The following is a 22,735-nucleotide window of genomic DNA, read 5'->3' as shown; positions in this document are numbered from 1 at the left end:
AAAAATAAAATAGCCCACCCCTATAAAAATTCATGGACCTGCTATTGAATGTACATAGAAGGTTGAGGACCACATTTTTATGGTTTGCCTAGGGCTTCTATGACCTTATGACCGCCAGAGACTCATATCTTATGATCATCAACAAAACTTGACAAGTCTCTACAAATACAAACCTACCAAGACTAAGAGAGATAGGAAACCATAAAGTATGAGGTGTATCTATGGGACTAACGTATTTTGAGCACTAGAATTTACCTTCAAATCCCATAGTGACAAAAAAAAAAGACATAATAACTTGATAATGTCGTGAATCTCATGTACGTTATTTTGTGATAAGATGCAAAGTGTAATTCAATCAAACCAAAATCAGCTAAATTTAACAGCTTGAAATAATTTTTCTAAATGAAATCCTAGCAGTTTTATGTTTAGCACAGTGACAAAATATTAAATGAAAACAAATATGTTATATAATAGATGAAGGTAAAACATACATATATGAATAAAATGCTGACCCATTTGTCACTTTTGTGGTACAAAATGCAATTATTTCTAGATTGAAAATAACTATAGCTGGTTCACAATGGAAATGTTTCATATTTTCTAAAACTTTCTAAGAAAAATTAGTGCATATTGACAAAAAACTTTAGTAATTAGCATATGATACATTACCTATTTTTGTTTTGGATATCACTACTACAAAAAGTGAAAAAGACGACCAGAAAACAACGACGGTAGATCTAAAAACCGTCATGGATGAATAACTTAACACTAGTGAAAAAAAACCCTTGTGCGACCAAATTTTGAGTGACGAAAAACTATTCGTCGCTCAAAGTCACTTTGCGCGACAAAACTCAAAACTTCGTCGCTCAAATTTTGCACAACGAAAAATAATTCGTCGCGCAAAGTCACTTTGCACGACAAACTTTTGCTCGACGACAATACATCGTCGCTCAAAGTGACTTTGCGCGACGAAAAAATAAACTTCGTCGCGCAAAGTCCTTATAAAAATAAATAAAATAAAAATTTATTTTTAAAAATCTTTGCATGACGTAATCCAAACATTTCGTCGCCTAAACTAATTTATTTTTGTTTTTTATTTTGTATGCATAACACTTAAGAAATTAAACGGTATATATATTTATTAAGTAGCTTTAAATTTATTATTTTAGATCGGATCAGATTTTTGTTAGAAAAATATATTATTGTTGTTCGAATTGGGTTTTTGTTAGAAAATATATATTTTAAATTGACAATCGAATTAGTTCATTGTATTCATATAGGGTCAAGGAGTGTAGCTGTAAAAAATCATCAAAATCGGAGTTAAAATAACTGTTAAATTGTGATTTTTCATTCATAACTGTCTAAAAATTTTGTCCCATTACTTGATATCTGAATGTTTATTTTTTCTGATTTTTGGCGTATATGATCTCGAAGTATAAACAAACAAGTTTGACGGTTGGATCGTTGAAACTAGTTTTGTTGAATGCATATGCCATCAAAACAATATATTCACTAACAATTTAGAGTTTATTTATACTTTCATTAAATATAACATAAGATTTTGTGGTATCCACTAGTGTAAATATTTTAAGTTGAAGATCAAATTCAGTCATTGTATTCATATAGGGTCAAGGAGTGTACCTGTAAAAAATCATCAAAATCGGAGTTAAAATAACCATTAAATCATGATTTTTCATTTATAACCGTCGAAAAGTTTTGTCCCGTTACTTGATCTCTGAATGTTTAAATTTTCCGATTTTTGGTGTATATGATCTCGAAGTATAAACAAACAAGTTTGACAGTTGGATCATTAAAACTAGTTTCGTAGAATGTGTATGCCATCAAAACAATATATTCACTAACAACTAAGAGTTTATTTATACTTTCTTTAAATATAACATAAGATTTTGTGGTATCCACTAGTGTAAATATTTAAAATTGAAGATCAAATTCAGTCATTGTATTCATATAGGGTCAAGGAGTGTACCTGTAAAAACTCATCAAAATCGGAGTTAAATCAACCGTTAAATCATGATTTTTCATTTATAACCGTCGAAAAGTTTTGTCTCGTTACTTGATCTCTGAATGTTTATTTTTTTCAATTTTTGGCGTATATGATCTCGAAGTATAAACAAACAAGTTTGACGGTTGGATCGTTGAAACTAGCTTCGTAGAATGCGTATGCCATCAAAATAATATATTCACTAACAATTAAGAGTTTATTTATACTTTCGTTAAATATAACATAAGATTTTGTAGTATCCACTAGTGTAAATATTTTAAATTGAAGATCAAATTCAGTCATTGTATTCACATAGGGTCAAGGAGTGTAGCTGTAAAAAAATCATCAAAATCAGAGTTAAAATAACCGTTAAATCGTGATTTTTCATTTATAACCATCGAAATTTTTTGTCCCGTTACTGGATCTCTGAATGTTTGTTTTTTGCGATTTTTGGGGTAGATAATCTTGAAGTATATACAAAAAAGTCTGACAGTTGGATCGTTGAATGGTGTGTGTATATTTATATATTTATTTATTTATTATGTAGCTTTAAATTTATTTATTTAGTATGTATAACACTTAAGAAATTGAATAGTATATATATTTATTAAGTAGCTTTGACCTTATTTATATTTTAAATCATAAAATAAAATAATTTTATTTTTTATTATTCATAACAATTATTTTTATAAATATTGTGCTACGAACCAATTTTTTCTCTCAAAGTTTGCACGACCAGCATTCATCGCAAAACTCTAAAAATTTGGGCGTAGTACCAAAATTGGGACGTGGGATTTAAAAAAAAATTTAGACTTTGCTGCGCGACCAATATTTTTGTCACTCAAAACTTTGCGTGACCAATATATATTTTTCGCTCAAAAATTGGTAGTACCAAAAATGGGACGCGGAATTTTTATTTGTTATTTTTTAATTTTTTTTAGACTTTGCGTGACCAATATTCCAATCTTTGTCGCTCAAAACTTTGCGCAATCAATATGTTTCGTTGCGCAAAACTTTGCGTGACCAACAATATTTTTCGTCGCACAAAGTGATACGGTTTTTAAAACCAAAATAACTCCTCCACCATTTTCTCATTGTCTTTCTCTACTCTTACATCTCCTCTCTCTTTCCCTCTCCCCAAATCCCACCATTTCTCTCACACTCACTCCTCTCACTTAATCTATCATCTCTCTCTTCACTATCTCTCACTCTCTCATCTCTCTTTTCACTACCTCTCACTCTAACTCACTCTCTCATCTCTCTATCACTATCTTCTCTAATTCTCTCACACTCACTTCTCCCTCTCATTCTCACTCACTCTCAATCTTGCCAAAAGGTATATTCTCTCTAAATTTAAATTTTTTTTCATTAATATGTGTTTTTGGAGTTAGTTTTGAGTTTATGTGGGATTTGGGGTTTGGGTTGGATTTGTGGTATAACAATTTTAGGGGAGATTATGCCTTTTTTGTTGTTGTTGTTATTTGACTATATTTATTTTTTTTGTAGGGAATCATCTAGACTTTGCGGCTAAAGTTGAGGATTAGGAAGCTATTAAAATATTACAAATTTATAAATAAACCCAATCCTAGACATGTATTTATAAAAAAACCCAAACACTATTTAAACATAGAAACACACCCAAAATCAACCCCAAAATCAACAATTGTATATTTTTTGGGTGTGTTTATAAATGGGTTTTGAGTGTGTGTAATAATGGGCTTTGGGTGTGTTTATAAAGTGTTTTGGATGTTGGGTTTTTTTATAATTTCAGCCCCCATTTTGGGTATTTTAGTGAAACCCCCATGTAATCCTCCGCCACTACCACCACAATACGCTTGTATTAGAAATTTATTATTGCACTTTGTTAATTTATGTGTACATTTTGAATATTATATATATATATATTTATTGGATAATTTGATCACTATTTTTCATCTGTAATTTTATTTTGAATATATCAATTTAAATTAAAGTAATTAAAAAATCATACAATTAAATTAAATTTTAAAAGTAAAAATTTGAATAAATTAATATAATTAAATTAATCTCATTTCAAATTAAAGTAATTAAAAAAATCATACAATTAAATTAATTTAAAAAATAAAAAATTAAAAAATTAATATTAAAGAAATAATAAAACAAAAAGTAAAAAACTATTAAATTAGTTTATTTTAATTAAAAAAATTTAAAACACAAAAAGTATTTCATCACGCAAAACTCTAAAAATTTGGGCGGGTACCAAAAATGGGACACTTGAATTTTTTATTTAAATCTTTTTAAAGACTTTGCGCGACCAATGTTTTTGTCACTCAAACCTTTGTGCGACCAATGTTTTAAATCGCGCAAAACTTTCTGTGACCAACCAATGTTTTTCGTTTCGCAAAGTCTTTCTTCACGATCTTTGCGCGACGGATTCTGTGCGACGAAGTTTTTGTTGCGCTGAAATTTGTGGAACTACAATGTATTTTGCGAGATGAAATTCTCTTCGTTGCGCAAAGTGTAAAATGTAGTAGTGTAAACACCCAAAAAATGGAAATTCCCATAGATGTTTTTAAAAAGCGACGCACCAAATTGAAAAAACGTTGTCTTATTGAAAAGGTTTTCTTCAGAGTTATACTTTGAGCCCAAAAACAACGACACTAGCTATGAAGCCACCAACGTAAAAAGTAAAAACAACAGTTTTCAACAATAGCCTCCGTTTTTACTCTTAAATAAACACGACCATATTTTCTAAGTCTGCGTCGTATAATTTCAAAGGAATCCACGTCGGTATACTACAAAACGACGTCGTATTAATGAACCTACCACGACGGTCAAAATAAATTTAGCGATTTTTTATTCAAAGTGTACTACGACTGTATCTATTACTCTACTGTCCGGGTAAGTTGTACTAACCACGTCGATTTGTTCAATTAATGACGTATAATATTTTTTACCACGTCGTGAACTCAAAAATACCGTCGTATTTATTTAATTTATACGTGAGACCTTATCTGTAAATTGACGTCTTAATTTTTCTTTCTTTTTAAGATTTATTTCTGGGTTTTTTGTAGCCTACGACGGTAGATCAACAGAATGACAAGATCAGAATTGTAATAAGAAGAACATTAGAATGAAATCTTACCAAATGTGAGAGAAAGACAATATTTTAGACGTTGATGATGTTAAGATAGAGTATTAATTGGTAGCACTTATCTCGCGGTATAAGATATGACCCCTTGTACACAAACTCAAGATCTGCTATGAGTACGTACATAGACAGATATAGGTATCTAAGTCACAGAACCAATGCCAAAATAATAATATAAGTAGAGAGAGTATAAAAAGTAGAAGAGGAGAGAATCAAATTGTGGTATGTGATATTCTGATGGTGTATTGTGTTTTTCAAATGTGAAGGAGGAGTGACCTTTTATAGGCATCTAAGAACATGTACCCTTCATCAACCAGAAAATTAAAGCATTCAATATAGAAATAAAACCTGAATATTAATAAATAAAATAAAATAGCCAAAATAATTAAATAAATCAAAACGGTTAAATTTTAGAATCTTTTTAAAATTCCAACAGTCATTTCAGTGGTGATTGGGGTCCTTGCACACCCTGTTTAGGGGTACGGAGGACCTTGTTATGGATGACCAAGAATCGCCTTATGGGGCTCTGCTCTCAAATGATCATGATTCATGACCCAAGTGGGAATTATACCATCATGTGACTGTTTCCATTGTGTTCTCGAGCTTTTTGAGGTGGGTGTTTTGATTTCTTTTCTGGGTTTTCTTGAAATTGGAAAAGTTTTGAAATTGTTAGGTATTTGGTTTGTTTGGATTGCGTGGACCTGATGCAATGTATTGTTATACTAGTTTAGAGCATCTCCAACTGATGTGTCAAACGTGCCACATAAACATTTAACAGTTATAAATAACATCTCACATCATTTCAACCGATGTGTCAAAGCTGATGTGGAATGAAGGACTGGAGGTTGAGATGTTATTTTTGACATCTCAAAAGCAAGATGTCAAATGAATATTTTATTATTTTTTCTTTTCTATTCTTTTTAATTAAAAATGAATCAACACTAAAATGTAATAAAATAATAATTTAATTTGGCATATCGGGTGAAGTGTAAAGCTGTGTAAGATGTCAAATTGCCACATCAGCCATCAAGTTTAAATTTGACGTTTGGTATTTGACATCTCCCTTGGAGATGCTCTTAGGATGTGTCTTGGTTTTTGGAAGTGTTAGTTGATGAGAAACTGCGACTCAATGGATTGTGTATGATAACAAACATTACCTTTGGATTGATTGTGCTTCTAGTCGGGTAGCGTCCATCAATGGTTGATAAACCGTCTAGGAACTCTTCCCTTCTCTCTCTAAAATAATTTTTGTCTTGGTGAGTCGTTGGGGGTTTCGTGGAGGAGCTTTTGGGGTTGTGATATTTTTGTGGTGGGTTTGGTTGCAGCACTTGAATTTGCTCCAAAAGATTGTCCTCTGACATTAATTTCTTGGGTTTGTTCTACAACTGGTGGAGAGAAAAATGCCAATAAGTTCACAGATTTTATTTATTTATTGTGCTTTATTTTTGTTTCTCTTTCTTAGTTTTGAACGTATGATTTTTTTGTTTGCTAGCTGAGAAAGCCGTGATAAAGAAAAGAGAATGAGATTCTATATTTTATGCATTATGTTGATCAGGGCTTCTTTTCTTTTCTAGGATTCCAAAAAGATATGTGCTTTCAAATAGAGCATATATTAGACTTGGGTTTAAAAACTTTGTTTTTTATTTGTTTTCTGACAAGCAACACTGGGTTTGTCCTAAGTTTGTTGACATGTAAATTCTGTAGCAAACTTGGATATATTGTTGATCTGGGTTCTTTTTTTAGAGATTTTAGGGCGTATGTTATTTCGGCAGTAGCTAGTAGTACAGATTAGAGGATGCTCAATCAGAGTGCTTTATCAATTCTTATTAATCTACATTTTGAGCTGGTGCATGTGATATATAATTAAGAATAAAAAAAGAATTATTGGGTTTCTGTCATGGGGTTGAATTAGCATATAAGAATTGTGCTCTGGAAAATGGGAGCATGAGATTTGTTTATATTGCATAATAGTTCTACTCAATTTGTGGTGTTGAGTTCTTGTTTCAAGGACCATAAAACTTGAGCTGAATTCATAGATGAATAAATCTTTTGATGGGGCCATATTAGTTTTTCTGGGGTTTTATGTATATAATTGAAACGTAATAGAGCTAGCAGTTAGTTGAAGCTGTAAATGATTTTGATAATCTCTCTCTCTCTCTCTCTCTCCCCTTGTTTGCAAATTCACATTTGAAATTCTCTGGCTTCTCAGTGTAAGGGTTTAATTATGTGGGTGGAGAAATCATTGTTAATTTTTTTTTCTAGGAATTTTACAGTGTCTCCAAGCTGGGGTGGGGTCTTGATGGTTTGGACTATGTCTGTTTCTAAAAGAAAACAAAAATTAACTTTAATGTTTAGTCTACCCAAATTTGCTTTGACTATTACTTTGATTTTTCGTTCCTCTTGTTGAAAAAAAACAAAAGATTTGTTTCTCAAAGCAAACACGAATAAGCTTTGATTTACCAAAATTTACTTGACTGCACTGTTATTTGCTTGACTGTTGCTTTGTATATTTCTTTGCACTAGTCAAAGACTTTGTGTTTTTCTTGTTATATTGTGTTCTCAGTAACAGTCCACATTTAAGCCTTCATCATACACATATAACTTTCAATCATGATTATGTTTAAGCTTTGAGTACTCTACAAACATGCATATAATGAGTACTGATTTCTTTACAGGATCAATTTGGTTTTCTTTTGAAATGAAAACTTTAACTGATGATTGTGAAAGATTCATATCTTTTCCTCTTGGGTATATTTACTCTAGCAAGCAAGGTATGTATATCCTGAGCTCTTGTTAGCATCAAAGATTTCTATTTATGAAATTAAGATAGTAATGGCTTTGTTAGTCATCAGCGTTTTGATAAAAATCATGTGAAATCTGAATACAGCTTCCTCTTGTTTTTGAGAATGGAAAGTATAGCTAAAGGTTTTCAGCAAGATCTTGTAAATATTGAATTTCACTAATTACATGTGGTGTCCAATTTATATGAAGTCATATGCAAACCCTTTGAGACTTTTGGTCAATGCCATTGGAGATATCTGCCTAAATGTTCTTATTTTTGGACTTTTTAGAATCCTCTTGTTGATGCTCCTTTTCGGGGAGAGTCAACTTAGAGAGAGGGGGTTGTCTTTAGCAAGAGAAGGGCCTAGGCCTTCGGTAGGGGGCTAGCCTGCAAAGACAAAGATAGGAGCAATCGTAAGCGGACACGATGCAGTGCCGGCGAAAGCTCTCCGATGCTTGAGTCGATTAAGTGAGTGACTATTGCAAAGTAGCGGTAATAGTGAGAGAGAGCAGTTACCATTTTCTTGGTTACTGTTCCCATTTATAGGGAAGTAAAGGTAGGAGGTTTGCACAAAGTTCCGATGTGGGACTTTGTGCAAGTTGCTGTGATGATGACACGTGTCTCCTGTGTTTTAGGTTTGGCAGTTCGGAGCTTCGGCAGGTGGTTGTCCCTTCGGAAGAGCATCTCCCTTTGGCAGGGAGGAAGACATGTCTACCTTGGTGTTCAATCACGCTTGGTTAATTATGGTGTAAACAGTAGTCCCCCAAGTTGTCAATCAAGAAGTGGCTTCTGGTTTGGGAACTTGTGAAGAATGTATTTCAACCAAGCGTGTCAGCGTGGCGGGTGCCGGTAGTCCCTAGTCCCCAAAGTTTGAAAACTAGAAGACACCTCTTTTTTTTTTTTACGGTCGCAGGGTGCGAAGGTGGCACCGAAGGTAGGTATGGCGTCACGGGTACCCAGAAGGAAGGTGTGGCGTCATCGCGAGCATCCTTCCAAGCTTGGAAAGGAGCCTTAGAAGGGAAGGTGTGGCGGCATCATGCCTTCCGAAGGCGTGGCGTCACGCGGCGAGTGTCCTTCGCGCGCGGAAGGAGCCTTGAAGGGAAGGTGTGGCGTCATCATGCGCCAGGAAGAAGATGTGGCGTCACCGCGTGCGAGGTCCTTCCACGCTTGGAGGAACTGCGAAGGAAGGTGTGGCGTCATGATGCCCGAAGGAAGGTGTGGCGTCACGCGTGTTGCGAGGTCCTTCCGCGCTTGGAAGGGCCTTGGAAGGAAGGTGTGATGTCATCATGCCTTCGAAGGAAGGTGTGGCGTCACGCGTGTTGCGAGGTCGCTGCGCCGGAAGGAGCTGCCGAAGGAAGGTGTGGCGTCATCATGCCTTCGAAGGGAAGGTGTGGCGTCACTGGCGTGTCGCGTCCAGGGTCCCTGCGCCGGAGGAGCTGCGAGAAGGAAGGTGTGAACAGCGTCATCATGCCTTCCGAGAGAAGGTGTGCGTCACGGCGTGTCGCGAGGTCCTGCGCGCCGGAAGGGCTGCGAGAAGGTGTGGCGTCATCGCATGCCTTAGAGGAATGTGGCGTCACCGCGAAGGTCGCTTCCAAGCGGAAGGAGGCGCCGAAGGAAGGGGTGGCGTCATCATGCCTTCCGAAGGGAAGGTGTGGCGTCGCCGGCGTGTCGCGGTCCTTCCGCAGCGGAAGGGATCTGCCGAAGGAAGGTGTGGCGTCATCATGCCTTCGAGGAAGGTGTGGCGTCACCCGCGTGTCGCGAGGTCGCTTCCGCGCCGGAAGGATCGCCAGGAAGGAAGGTGTGACGTCATCATGCCTTCCGGGAAGGTGTGGCGTCACCGGCGTGTCGCGAGGAGTCGCCTTGCGCCGGAAGGCTGCGAGAGGAAGGTGTGGCGTCATCATGCCTTAGAAGGAAGGTGTGATGTCACCGCGTGTCGCGAGGTCCTTGCGCTTGGAAGGGGCTGCGGCGAAGGAAGGTGTGACGTCATCATGCCTTCGAAGGAAGGTGTGGCGTCACCGCGTGTCGCGAGGGCTCCTGCGCTTCGGAAGGAGCTGCCGAAGAAAGTGTAGCGTCATCATGCCTTAGAAGAAGGTGTGGCGTCACCGCGTGTCGCGAGGATCCTTCACGCCGGAAGGGCTGCCGAGAGGAAGGTGTGGCGTCATCATTCCTTCAGAAGAAGGTGAAGTAACGTCTGGCGTGGAAATCGCGTCCCAGTACGATGAGTTATTGCTTGGAGCAAGAATCGAAGGGTCCTTCATATGCCTTTAAAAGGGTGAGGAGGGCTGAAGGAGTGAGCACTTGAGATTTTTTCGAAAGATTTTAAATGAAGAGGCGTTTCGATAAGATCTAGTAGGCGGGCGATTTCCGGCGAGGCGGGAAAGGTGCTTTAGGGCGAGAGCGATTTCCGGCAACCGTGGACGGTGGAGATAACAAGGTATGCCTTGTGCTTATTCTCCCCTTCTAGATTGAAATGCCTCTTTTGTTTGAGTTTTGCATGAATGTGATATGAACGTAGATGAAGTGTCATGAACATACTAAGAACATGCCTAGGCTCCTGTTTTCAATCTTCGCATGCCCCTTAGTTTCCCTTTTTGTGTTTGTAGATGTCTGATCATTCTGAAAGAGAAAGTCAAAGCTCCGAAGTCCCCATGCTTTCAGTGGGGAAGAGTTGGAGAGTGAGAGCCTTGAGGACTTGGATGCTGGTGGGAAATCTTGAGTCGAAAATGTAGTGGAAGGGCGATAGTGAAGGAAATAGGGTTGGAGGAGAAGAGCGTTGAGGAGTTACGGGAAGCTTATAGGGAGATGCAAAAACTATGTGGCCTAGAAGCTTGCAAGCAGTCTTGGGATAACCCAAGCACGAGGCTAGTGGAAGTGGGCGGCTGGGCCGTCGAGGTGTGTCTTGTGGTAGTGGCATCTGTGTGGGTGTCTGATGGGGGTGCCACTACAGAAAAATATGATGAGTTTGTATGATCTAGAGTCATTGAAAGGACTATCGGTACTGATTGTGTGGGGTTGAGGTTGCATACCTGGCGCTAGGTACCCTCCAGGGTTGTGTTATGGTGTTCTCGATGTATAAATATGGGTGGTTACCATTGCATCCTTAGGTGAAAATGATGCTTTCAGGTTGGGCTGCCTTTGGGCGATCTCTTAACCACGGTGTATCTTGCGCAGGTGTATAGCATAGTGGTTGGCGAAGCAGGAGCCCACAGCCGACGATTCATGCATCTGTACTCGGTGTCCGAACAGCAGGGCAATTTTGGTGAGTGCGAGTCCAGCTGAAAGCGAAGGAGGATATTTTATAGGGCAGCCACCATAAATCGCGAAGGCGTGGCGAAACCGATGGTTCTTTGCCATTGGTGATTAAGTCTTGGCACGGGACGGTAGCCGACAAACATGTGCCTACCCATTTTCAATCTATAGGTCTTGGGTCATCACTCATGTCTTTGTGTTTAAATGTGTTGGTATGAATATGTATTGTTATGCGAGGCTTGTGAGAACTAACCTTTGTCCATGTCAGATTCTACATGAAGTGTAGGCGAGTGTCTAGGAGGAGGAGGAAGAGATAAGTGGTGAGAGACAGGTGCCCGAGGGCGTGAGCTGAAGAATATTGACCCTTCCCTTCGATCGGGGTTGCTTCAAGGAAGTAAGTATTAACACTCCCAGTTATGTATGATGTTGTATAGCTTCACACGTAGCCTGGTGTTGCTTTTCCAGTGTTGAGTGCCGAAGAAGTGGTGACCGTGGTGGAGCGTCAAGAAGGTGATAGTGGATGAGGAGGAGAAACAGCGAAGTTGCGAGAGAGAGAGGATAGGACCAATAGGGCCAAAGCGAGCAAAGGGCGCCCGATCACTGCAGAAGGAGCCGGCGAGTGGCTGAAGCGGCCCAGTCGGAGGAGGATGGCGGTTGGCGGAGGCGGAGGAAAAGCGGAGGGGACTTGAGTCTCGATTCATGATGTCATGGGTGGGACGTCTTGCCATTTGACCTAGATCCACCTTTGCCTGCTCGAGATGGAGGCTATTCCTGCAGTGCGAGGATGTAGACTTTGCCTCGGTTGCGTCCGGGAGGAGCGAAGAGGTAACCCTGCCATGCATCGCCAGAAGTGCCTCTTGTCAACCTTCTGGCCGGGAAAGATTGATCGGGGGCTCGCTCGGACCAAGGCCAGACTTCTCCGTCGGATCAGAGCGGTGCTCTCGCCGTTGTGTAAGTGTTCTTGTGCCTTTGACTCTAATCGGTTGCAATTAGATATGCTTATGATCACACCTTTTGCAGGCCTTTGAGGATATGTACCTTACCTAGCAGGCGAGAGGGAGGTGGACTTGGCTGGCGCCATTCAAAGACAGCCAAATTTCTATCAGAAGGCCAGCTGCCATCCGAGAGAGGAATGTCTGCCCGGTGAAGGTGGGAGGTTGGAGCGGGAGGCTGAAGAGCGACTTCGGGGCTGGAGGTTGTGGAGGAGGCTAGGCTCAGTCCGAGAGGAGAGAGGGCCAGGGAGTGAGCATGGCTCGTCACCAGTGTGGAGAAATGTCGAGGCTCGAGACGGTTCAAGAGCCTTGTCTTTGGATCACGATGGTCGGAAGCGAGTATGGGTGGGGCGGTGGCGAGGTTTAATCGGTTGGATATAAACTTTGACACTAGTGGTGTTCCTCCTCCATTCCTTCGGTCAAGTCATTATTTGCAGCCACGCCATCTGCCGGGCCGAGTCCTTGGAGGCTGAGATGCGGGAAGGTGCCGATGCTAAGCGGAGAGTCGGCCGTGGATCACGGCACGGGAGGGAGGCGGGCGACCATGCGATGCCTGAGGGCTTGCTTGTATTTTTGCTATGTTGTACCTTGTTATTTTAGACGTAGTCTTTTGACATGTATGGATATTTCCCTGCCCTAAGGCAGGGCTATTTTGATTTTTATGATAGCTTGGTACCTTTTGATTTTAAGCACTCTGCCAAGTTCTGAAGTAGAAATGGGGCCCAGTTGGGTATTTCTATTAGATAGGTGCCGAAAGGCCGAAAGTACACTAGTGGGCCTGAGTCAAGGCTCGAGACCGAGGTATAAGAAAACATAATGTCCTAGGGTCTAGGTATGTTTACTTGTAGTAGTACTTGAGATGGTCGGCGTTCCAAGGGTGAGGCAACGTTTTGCCCTTGGGATCCCGAAGCTGATAAGTCCCGGGGCGGCAAACCTTGGTGATCTCATACGGACCTTCCCACGTAGGGCCCAGTGTACCCTCATTAGGATTCTTAGTGGCCAAGGAAACCTTGCGCACGGCCAGTCCCGAGTTGTAAAGCGCGGGGTTTAACTGCAGGTTGTAGTACTTGGCACAGCTGCTTGTATCGACGTGCGCATGTTGGGTACTCACGAAGCTCATCGATGAAGTCGAGGTTGAGGGCCAGCTGCTCGTCATTAGCCTCGGCCTCGTAAGTGGAGGTTCGGTATGTGGGCTGGCCAATCTCTACTGGTGCCACTGCTTCGGTACCAAAGGAAAGGAAAATGGTGTCTCTCGGTTGAAGTCACGAAAGGTGGTGCAGTAAGCCCAGAACCTCTGGGTAGCTCGGCCAAGCAACCTTGGCTTTGTCAAGCTTGGTCTTGAGTTTTCTTGATAATTTTGTTCACGGCCACGGCCATTGGGTGAGGATGGGCTTTGAAAGCGAAGCAAAGATTTATCTTGAGATTGGAACAAAGCGCCTAAATTTTGCGTTGTCAATTGCCGGCCGTTGTCGGTGACGATGGCGTTGGGATGCCGAGCGACACGATATTTTGCCAAGCGAGCGTCTCAATCGAGCGCGATGATGGTGGCGAGCCTCGGCTTTAGCCCATTAGTAGTAGTCGGCCCCTTGCAGTGCGTGCTTGCACAGCCTTTGCCCTGGGCATAGGTCCAATGAGTCAAGTCCCCCTTTGGCGAATAGCCAGGTGACCATGGTATTAAAGGTTGATTGGGAGCTGGGGATATTGGCAAACGCTGACACTTGTCGCGCCGGGTGAAGGCTTGGCATCGGTGTGAAGTGAGGCGGAAGTATCCTTGCCTAATGGCCTTATGCGCAAAGGCGGCGCTGAATGATTCCACAAATGCCTTCGTGAATTTCCGGAGGACATAGTGGCCTTCCTCACGAGGTCAAGCAAAGGTAGGGTAAGCTGAATCCGGCGCTTATCTGAGCGCCATTAATGAGGGTATCAGGCGGGAGCGATAGCGGGCTCGCCAGCGCCTGTGGTCGGCCAGTGGCGTCTGGTCTGCACGCAAAAAGCGGAGGATGGGGTCCATCCATGTTGGTGTGATGATCGGTGGATGAGTGGTGTCAGTGTGCTTGGCTGATCAAGATTTCCATGTGGATATGCGGCCAAGACCTGCTCAATGGAAGTGAGGCTAGTCTAGCTAGGAGCATCGGCATGGCTATTCTCGTAGTATCGGCTTATGAGATAAGCATTGAAGGTTACAAGCGGATGGCGTGTATGTTGGAGGTAGGTACATCATGGACACGTCTTTGGCGATGAAGTCTGGTTGACTTGGTGCGGCAGGTGTAGTCGTTCGGCTCTGAATTTGTGGCGCCCATCTCCTTGCTGTGGGAGGCGGCTAAGAGTGCCGTGTCGGCCTCATTGTTGGGGCGTGGAATTAGGCGAAGAGGCGTACTCGGGGCAACCTTATGCGGGAGATGAGAACAAGGCGACTCGCATCACAGGCGTTGGAAGAGCCATCCACATACAAAGTCCATAAGGTTGTGTGTTACATCTGAGTCTCTTATTCTTGCGCGCGTGGACTGGCTCGGGGTGGGAGTGGGCTCCATCGTGATGCGAATGGTAGCCCACGGCGTGGGGATTGATGGTCGGATATAAAGTCGATACGGCAGGCCCTTCGTGGTTGGCGGGAGTTTAGTGGATATCAGTCATAAGCTCATGGCCACCAATAGCCTCCCGAAGTCTCAAATACCAATACTAAAGTGGTTGATTGGTTAAGACATGAATGGTATGAGCACGAAATGCGGCCTCGGGCGCGGGCGAAACCACCGAGCGAATGCCAATTTCTCGATGTGCGGGTATCGAGCTTCGGCGTCTGTAGCGCTTTGCTGTGCTGGGTGCTCGGCCCGTTCTTAGTCTGGATGAGCCTGAGAACGGCCCAGCATGGCAAGGCGGAGAGATAGATCATGAGGTGTGCCCGGGCTCGGTGTTGACAATGGGGGCTGGCCATATCGCTTCGGCTCGTTGAAAGCTTTCGCCTCGGCAGTCAGGTAATACTCCGCTTACTGCATAAGTGCCTTGAAGAAGGGGCCTTGCGTGATCGGTGGCTTTGAGATGAATCAGGTCGGGCGCGGCTTCATACAGTAAGGCTACGGATGTCCTTGATCGTCTTGGGTATGGCCATGTCTAATATAGCCTTGATCTTTTACAGGTTGGCCTCAATACCCTACAGGTGATCATGAAGCCAAAGAATTTGCCTGAAGCCACCCCAAATGCACACTTGGTGGGGTTGAGCCTCATCTGTATTGCTTCAAAATGGTGAACATGGTGAGAGGTTGGGGATGTCTGGTCGATGTAGTCGACTTTGGCGAGCATGTCATCGACATAAACCTCCATGGTGTTGCCAATCGGGAGCGAAGATGCCGTTCACAGGCGTGATATGTGGCCCGGCATTCTTGAGGCGAAGGGCATGACCTTATAGCAGTAAAGGCCACGATCGTGATGAAGGAGGTATGTGCGGTCCTCGGGATGCATGAAAATCTGGTTGTACCCCAAGTAAGCATCCATGAGAAAGAGCGTGGCAATTTGTGGCATCAACTAAGCTAGTCGATCGGGGGTGAGGAAGCTATCCTTTAGGCGGGCTCGATTGAGGTTGGTGTAGTCGACACACATCGCCAGACCGCCGTACCCTTCGGACCATCACCACATTGGCGGCCCGGTGGGATAGTCCACCTCCTTGATAAATCAATGCTAGTTAGCTTGTCCCTCTGCCCTCATGGCCTCGTATCGTTCTAGGTCATAAGCCGCGGCTTCTGCGAGCGGGTCGAGCAGCGGGATTAATCTTGGGCGGTGGGATATGATCTCGGGTGATATGCGGGCATGTCATTGTACGACCAGCGAAGACCTCGGAATTAAAGCGAAGGAAAGCAAGATCGAGCGAAGCTCTGTGAGAGAGAGGTGCCAATCGACTGCGGTCAGGGATATTTCATCAAAGTAACCAGCTCAAGATCTTCCAGGTTCGGCTGTGTGGGTAATTCCTCCCTAGGGTCCTCTGGCCGCTCGGTGCGGCAGAGCCGTGTTGGGGCACAGTTCTTGCGAGGGCCTCGCCCGATGTTGGCGGTTAGTGGACACCGCGCGGCGTGCGACCAGGCGCCAAGTTGGTCTTCACGCCGTGCATGCCATATGGTGTAGAAACTTAGCGCTGACATATGGGTGGATATGAATACCTTCATTTGGGCCATGGCGGGCGGCCGAGGATGACATTGTAGGCTGTATGGGGCAGTCGATAATGAGGAAGGAGTGGTGATTGTCCTCCGTTGGGGTGCCGATCGGATAGAAATGGGAGATGAATGCTTCCAATGGGCTGGACCACCTCAGGAAGCTCACTAGGGTGTGATGCTTGATCGGCGAATGAGATGGGACACAGGCTCGTTGAAGGCCTCGGCAAACATCACAGCACCGAGCTGCGGTGTCCACGAGGATCGCCCCACATCAAAGTTAGAAATGTCGGTGCGGATAATGAGTGGATCGTCGTGGGGAGGATAACACCGCGCTCCTCCTCCTCACAGAAGGTAATGGGAGCCCGGCTGATTTGTGGGTCTTGACAAGCGTCCTGCTCAGTGGCCCGAAGACCTAGTGCATAGGTAGGCGGACATAATGTTTGATGGAGTTGTTGGAGGTTCGGCCCAGGGTGGGACCACCACTGATAGTTGAGATCATGTTGATCTGGCGTTGGTGAGGGTTAGGTGGGGGTTGGAGATTGCTCACATACTTGTCCAGTTTCCCATCGCGAATAAGTCCTTCGATGATGTTGCGCAGGGCAACACAAGATTGTGTCGTGTCCACGAGGCGGTAAGCGACAGAAGACACTCGTGTTGGGCATGGGCTTCTTTGCTGGTCGCGGGAGGAGGCTTGGGTATTATAGGTGCCTCGTGCACGGGACATTCGTAGGTGGTGTTCGGGGTGGTGAAGTCCTTGAACACAGGCTTAGGTGAGAAGAAGTGGGCCGATCGCTTTGCCGTCTTGAGTTAGCCCATTTGGTAGTGGTGGTTGTTATGCCTTGCCCGTTTGTTATTGTTGAAGGTATCTTGGTAGTTATCCTTCCGTTTGAGTCTTGGGCACCACAGGTACTAGGCGGGAGTAGAATGTTGGTAGAGTGAGGTGGGTCTTGAAGCGAGTTGGGGATCGTGAAAAGATGATGTCTGGGGTGGTAGAGACCACTGCAGGTTGAAGTACTCGGCTTTGGCGTGTCGTGGCACTGCTTCATTAATTGACATCGTGTTCCAAGGGTTCTTTGTGAACAAAGGTACCAGTTAGACTCTCGAGGCCACTCTTGAAAGCACCGAAGGCACGATCATCGGTCTCAGGCGTGCAGGCGTACTCGTGGCTGAACACGGCTGCATACTCCGAAGAACTCATCCCTCACTGCGAAGCATGCAGTCGTCCGCGAGTAAGCGTCGGTCTGGATCATGAAATGGTCGGAAAGCTGCCCGGTATTGTCAAGCGTATTGATGGTGTGGGGCTCGGCTGTAGAACCAATTGAGGCCCTGCACCACGGAGGGTAGATGGGAAGAGGCACATGCCCTCGTCCGTTAAGCCTTTACACCCCATGGCAGACTGGAAAGAATGTATGTGGGTGAGGGGATCCTCCGTGCCGGTGTAGAAGGCAATGCGGAGGGCTGGATCTCCTTCTCTGGTGAAGTGGGATGCGCTCGGTAAAGGGCCCGGTCGTGGCTTTGCCCAGTGGTTGGTGGTTCTTGGCTGCTGCTCATTCTCAGACGTCGGACCTTCTCAAAGAGAGTCTCATTGCGGGTCGGCATGAGGAGAGTCTCAGTTCTGGAGGTCTGGTGTGTGTGTGGCGGGGTGGATAAGGGTCAGAGTCCATCGAACTCCTTGGTGTGATAAGGCTCGCGCTCTTACGAGTAATCATGCTCCCAATGTCGTCCAGGTCCCCATACCCTCTCGGTAGGCACATGGGTTGGCCTTGGTGGGGGCCTAGGTGTGTCACCTTTGGGTCTTAGGTGCGGGGATAAAAGGGTCCGTTTGGCGGTCGGAGATCAGTCCACTGCAATCCTGTAGACCTTCGTTGGTTCATGAGGCGGTTCCTCGGCGGGGAGATCTGGAGGCGTGACTTAGTCGTCTCGGATGGAGAGGTCCTTACCCTTCTTGGGCCCGGGCTGGATTAGGGGCCATGGTGGGAATGCTCCGGCTGGTTGGGCTGTGTGCGCTCGAGGTTCTGGGTAAGCTGCTGCTGGGAGCCACAGGCTGGTTTCGTTCAGTTTCGCAGGCCAGCGATGAGTCGTGTTCGGCTCGACATTCACAGGTGAAGATGGTCACACCTCTCGGACATCTTGACCAGCTGCTGGCGCGGAGGAGTTCCACCTCGGCACGGAGGTTAACCTCTGTGATGGTCCCTCTGAGAGGTACCCTCTGAGGATACTCTTATTTGGAGTATCGCGGCTATCCTCGATAGGCATGGTGAGTGTGGAGTGAAGAAGAAGCGCAGGGCGGATAGGTGAAGGCCAGTGTCTTTGAGTAGAGAAATATGGGTTTCAAGTCTTGGATTCCCACAGACAGGCGTAAGCGCTGATGCTCCTTTTGGGAGGTCAGCTTAGAGAGAGGGGTTGTCTTTAGCAAGAAGGGCTGGGCCTTGGTAGAGCTGCAAAAAGACAAAGATAGGAGAAGCAATCGTAAGCGGACACGGTGTAGTGCGGCGAGAAGGCTCTCCGATGCTTAGTCGAGCTAAGTGAGTGACTATTGCAAAGTAGCAGTAATAGTGAGAGAGCAGTTACCATTTTCTTGGTTCTGTTCCCATTTATAGGAAGTAAAGGTAGGAGGTTTGCACAAAGTTCCAATGTGGGACTTTGTGCAAGTTGCTGTGATGATGACACGTGTCTCCTATGTTTTAGGTTTGGCAGTTCGGAGCTTGGCAGGTGGTTGTCCCTTCGGAAGAGCATCTCCCTTTGGCAGGGAGGAAGACATGTCTACCTTGGTGTTCAATCACGCTTGGTTAAATATGGTGTAAACACCTCTATTGCCTACATGGTGTAGATAATAAAAAACCACTGAATGATCATTCATGAAAATGGTAATTCTGGCCCATCTGGTTGCTTATCTCTTAGATCTATACTCTTTATAGTTTTAACTGCGAAACATATACTTGCCAGGGGCAGTTCCAAAGTCTTGCTTACTATGTTTATGGTCGAACAGGTGGGGTGTACTTCTGATTTTAATTTTAACTGCTACCCAATAGTGTAAACAGTGTGACGTGACAGACTTGAAAGAGAGGTTAAACAAGCTGACTTGGACCTAACCATTAAATATCAAGAATTTTAACAGTATGCTAACTTAGATGAATTAGTCTGCTTATTAGGCTTTTCAGCGTACAGAAAGTTAAGGCCATGGACTAAAGTTTTATAGGCTGTTCTGTTTGAAAACCATAGCTAGGTTGGTTGGTGCATATCTCTGTGTTTTGACATGGGTTTATCAAATTGTTATTGGTTCTTGAATGCTTATGTGATCTTGATTTATCATTGACTGAAATAACTCCAAGAGATTATCTACATTGATTCCCACTTGTTTCTTCAATGCGAAATTTAACTGCTATATTGTCATACTCATTCAAGAACCAATAGCAATTTGACAAACCCATGTTGAGAGAACCACTGAAATGAATGATAATATGCAAATTAGTTTGGTTTCCAATTTATAGGCATGCTGTTTGTATAGAAGAAAGAGGAATCTCATGTAAATACCATGGAATAAGGTTTGATCCTATTCATGGGGATTCCGTAAAAATTCCATTCCAAAAAGAGAAAGTTCGAAAGAATTGAGATTTTTTTAGATTTGAGATAATGAAAATATGATTCTGGTTTTTGTTTCAGAAAGGATTCGACGTTGTTTTATACGTATACTACCAAGAAATAGAATAAAAATTAAGGTGAGTCCTTATTTCAACCAAAGGACGTATAGTTTAGAGACTCCAAAGCAAAGACTTATATTGATATGTACCTTAGCATATAGAGAGTACCTTACAATTACCTTTTGGCCAAAGGAAAGCCAATACTCAGTTGAGTGATTGTGGCAAATCCAGTCAAGCAAGGAGAAAATATTAATGTAATAGTCCTAAGCATAGGTCCACCACTTGCAACACTTTCTGTATTTTCATTATAAAAAGATTAATGGAATTATTGTGTATGGTGTATTCTCATTATTTTCGGAAGTGTTGAATGTACTTATTTCCATTAGGAATGTAATTCATTTATTTGAAAAACAATGAATATTTGAAAACGAAAAAAAAACAATGAATACTAGGCAGGAGTAAGAGTAGCAACATAGTAGTCATTTACTTCAATTTTTCTTTAGCTGCAGCCTCAACCCCAAGCTCGTTATTCTGAGCCAGATAATCGCGATTGGCGTGGCAGATAGCAGGTGTTCGACTGATCGTGTGGATCTATCTACCTGAAAATGGTGCCGCCCAAGTGGTCGATGAAAGGTCTGAACACAGCATTTGAGGCAGGTGCTTTGTTTTGATTATGATTCAGAATTTTTTTTCCTTTCTGATTTTAATTTTCCTTTTTTAATTTTTTAATCCTCTTCCTCTGCTGCCAAGGATCAACGCCACTAGCCCATGACCACTAACTGCTCCACATTTTGGTAAGAATTCTTTATTTTTCATTTGAGTTTTAATTTGTTTTGGTGTTTGGGGTCGAATCTAATTAGATTGGTTGACAAATTAGATTTTCTTGTTCACCATTATGATTTCATAAATTTGCATATTGGTTAATTTGAAGTGACAACATATCTTATGTTCATATTACACATTGTTCGTGTTTACATTCTACATGTTTTTTTTTTCTTTTCATATAGAGCTAGACGAAAGGACATGTACACCCAAATGGAATTGGATGAGGAGCGAGAAGAATTGGCAACTCATGTCCTGGAATGGCTTTTTGATTGAGCTAAACATTCCTTCATTTTACATGTCTTTCTAGCTAGTATTTTGCTTATATATAGACAAGTATGGATAATTTGTGGTGTAGGGCTGGAAAAATTGTGATTTGGATGTGACAAGTATGGATCATTCAAGTATTTTGCTTATATATATATAGACAAGTATGGCTATATCTAAATTATTGTTTATATAATATATTTTTTTATGAGCAATGGCAACACAACACGATTTGAAAATGATGCCTTTTCGATATACTAAGACAGTAATCAAGTAAAGTGTGATGTGAAACACGCAAATACCTACATTTTCCTTACATAAGTGATGCCTATTGTTTATAACAACTTCAATTTTCCAAAAATGACTGAAGTTGAAAGATAAAAATAACAACCGACATTTATGATCACTAATGCCTAAAACTAGAAGTAGCATCAGCATTTATATAACAACCAACACTATTGGAGGCTTTCACATCCGCAAAGTAGAAAAAAGTGATGACCTATAACATAATTCGCAACAACACTATATGTTTTTGCGATGTTGTAATTGATAATACGCATCAGTATAACAGATACCACGATGCTATAATACCTCTTTTGCCTCCTCCCTTTTGAAACTACGATGTTGTTTGAGTTTAAACATCAGAAGTCAAAGTTTTTTGGCACACGGAAATCATTTACACATCAGATTTTACCAAATATCCGATGTTGTAACTATCAAAAGGCCACGGATAATATCCGTTGCCTATTACATAGTAATAGGCACATGCCTTGAATACCACGGTATTTATGGGTAATAGGCAATGGATTTTATCAGTTGCTAAAGGCATTTTTTGGCATAGTGATGGAAGATTTGGAAAGATTTTGCCATGAAGAGAAATCAAACATATCAACAACAACAACAACAAAAAAAACCAATTCTCATAATAGCATCAATGCACTCAATCAAACAAAACAACACAAATCAAACATCTCAATAAAATTCCTAAAATCAAAGCCTTAATTAATTATATAAAAAAAATTCCTAAATTTTAATTTATTCCTAATTAAATTCTATAATACTCAATTTTAAATTAAATATGCATAAGATAATTAAAAATGAGAGAATGAGAAGAATAATTGTTATCAAAAAGAGAAGTTATTGCTAGCAAGAGGAGAAGTTGATGTCTATATGTCAAGAAAAGTATAGGAAAAGTTGTTGCAGAGAAGAGGAGAAGTTGTTGTAGACAAAACAAAAGAAGAAAAGCTACACATTCAATATTTTTGAGGAAAAATTTGGGCTAGGCTGACAATGTGTTTTTGGAAAAATTTGGGCTGGGCAGTGACCACCTTCCTACATAAACGCCCTTCCTATAGAGGCGATTATCTAGTGAGAACACTTATGTGCGAATGTTATATGAGAACAAAATCCAGTCATCCAAATTATCTGAACGGCTAAAAGAAAAAGCAAACTTACAGGTAAAAGCGGGTGGGTGTAGTTCCCCTTAGCCCAATTGTCAAGTCAAGCTGTTTGAAAAAACGCCTTTTTCTTCTGCGATGTGTCATCGCGCATTTCTTGTCAATAAATTGATCAATTTATGAATCAACCCTAAACACCCAAAATACCTACTAGACATAAATTTGTCTATTTCTCTTGTCGAAGAAACTCCCTGGTGTACTCTGTCTCTTTCGCTTCCTCCCTCATCTAATATTTCTCATTTGAACGTCTG

This window comes from Prunus mume, linkage group LG8, assembly GCF_029339155.1.
Source record: "Prunus mume cultivar Tortuosa linkage group LG8, ASM2933915v1, whole genome shotgun sequence".
NCBI lineage: Eukaryota > Viridiplantae > Streptophyta > Magnoliopsida > Rosales > Rosaceae > Prunus > Prunus mume.
The sequence above is the reverse complement of the archived record's forward strand: the minus strand, read 5'-3'. Positions refer to the sequence as shown.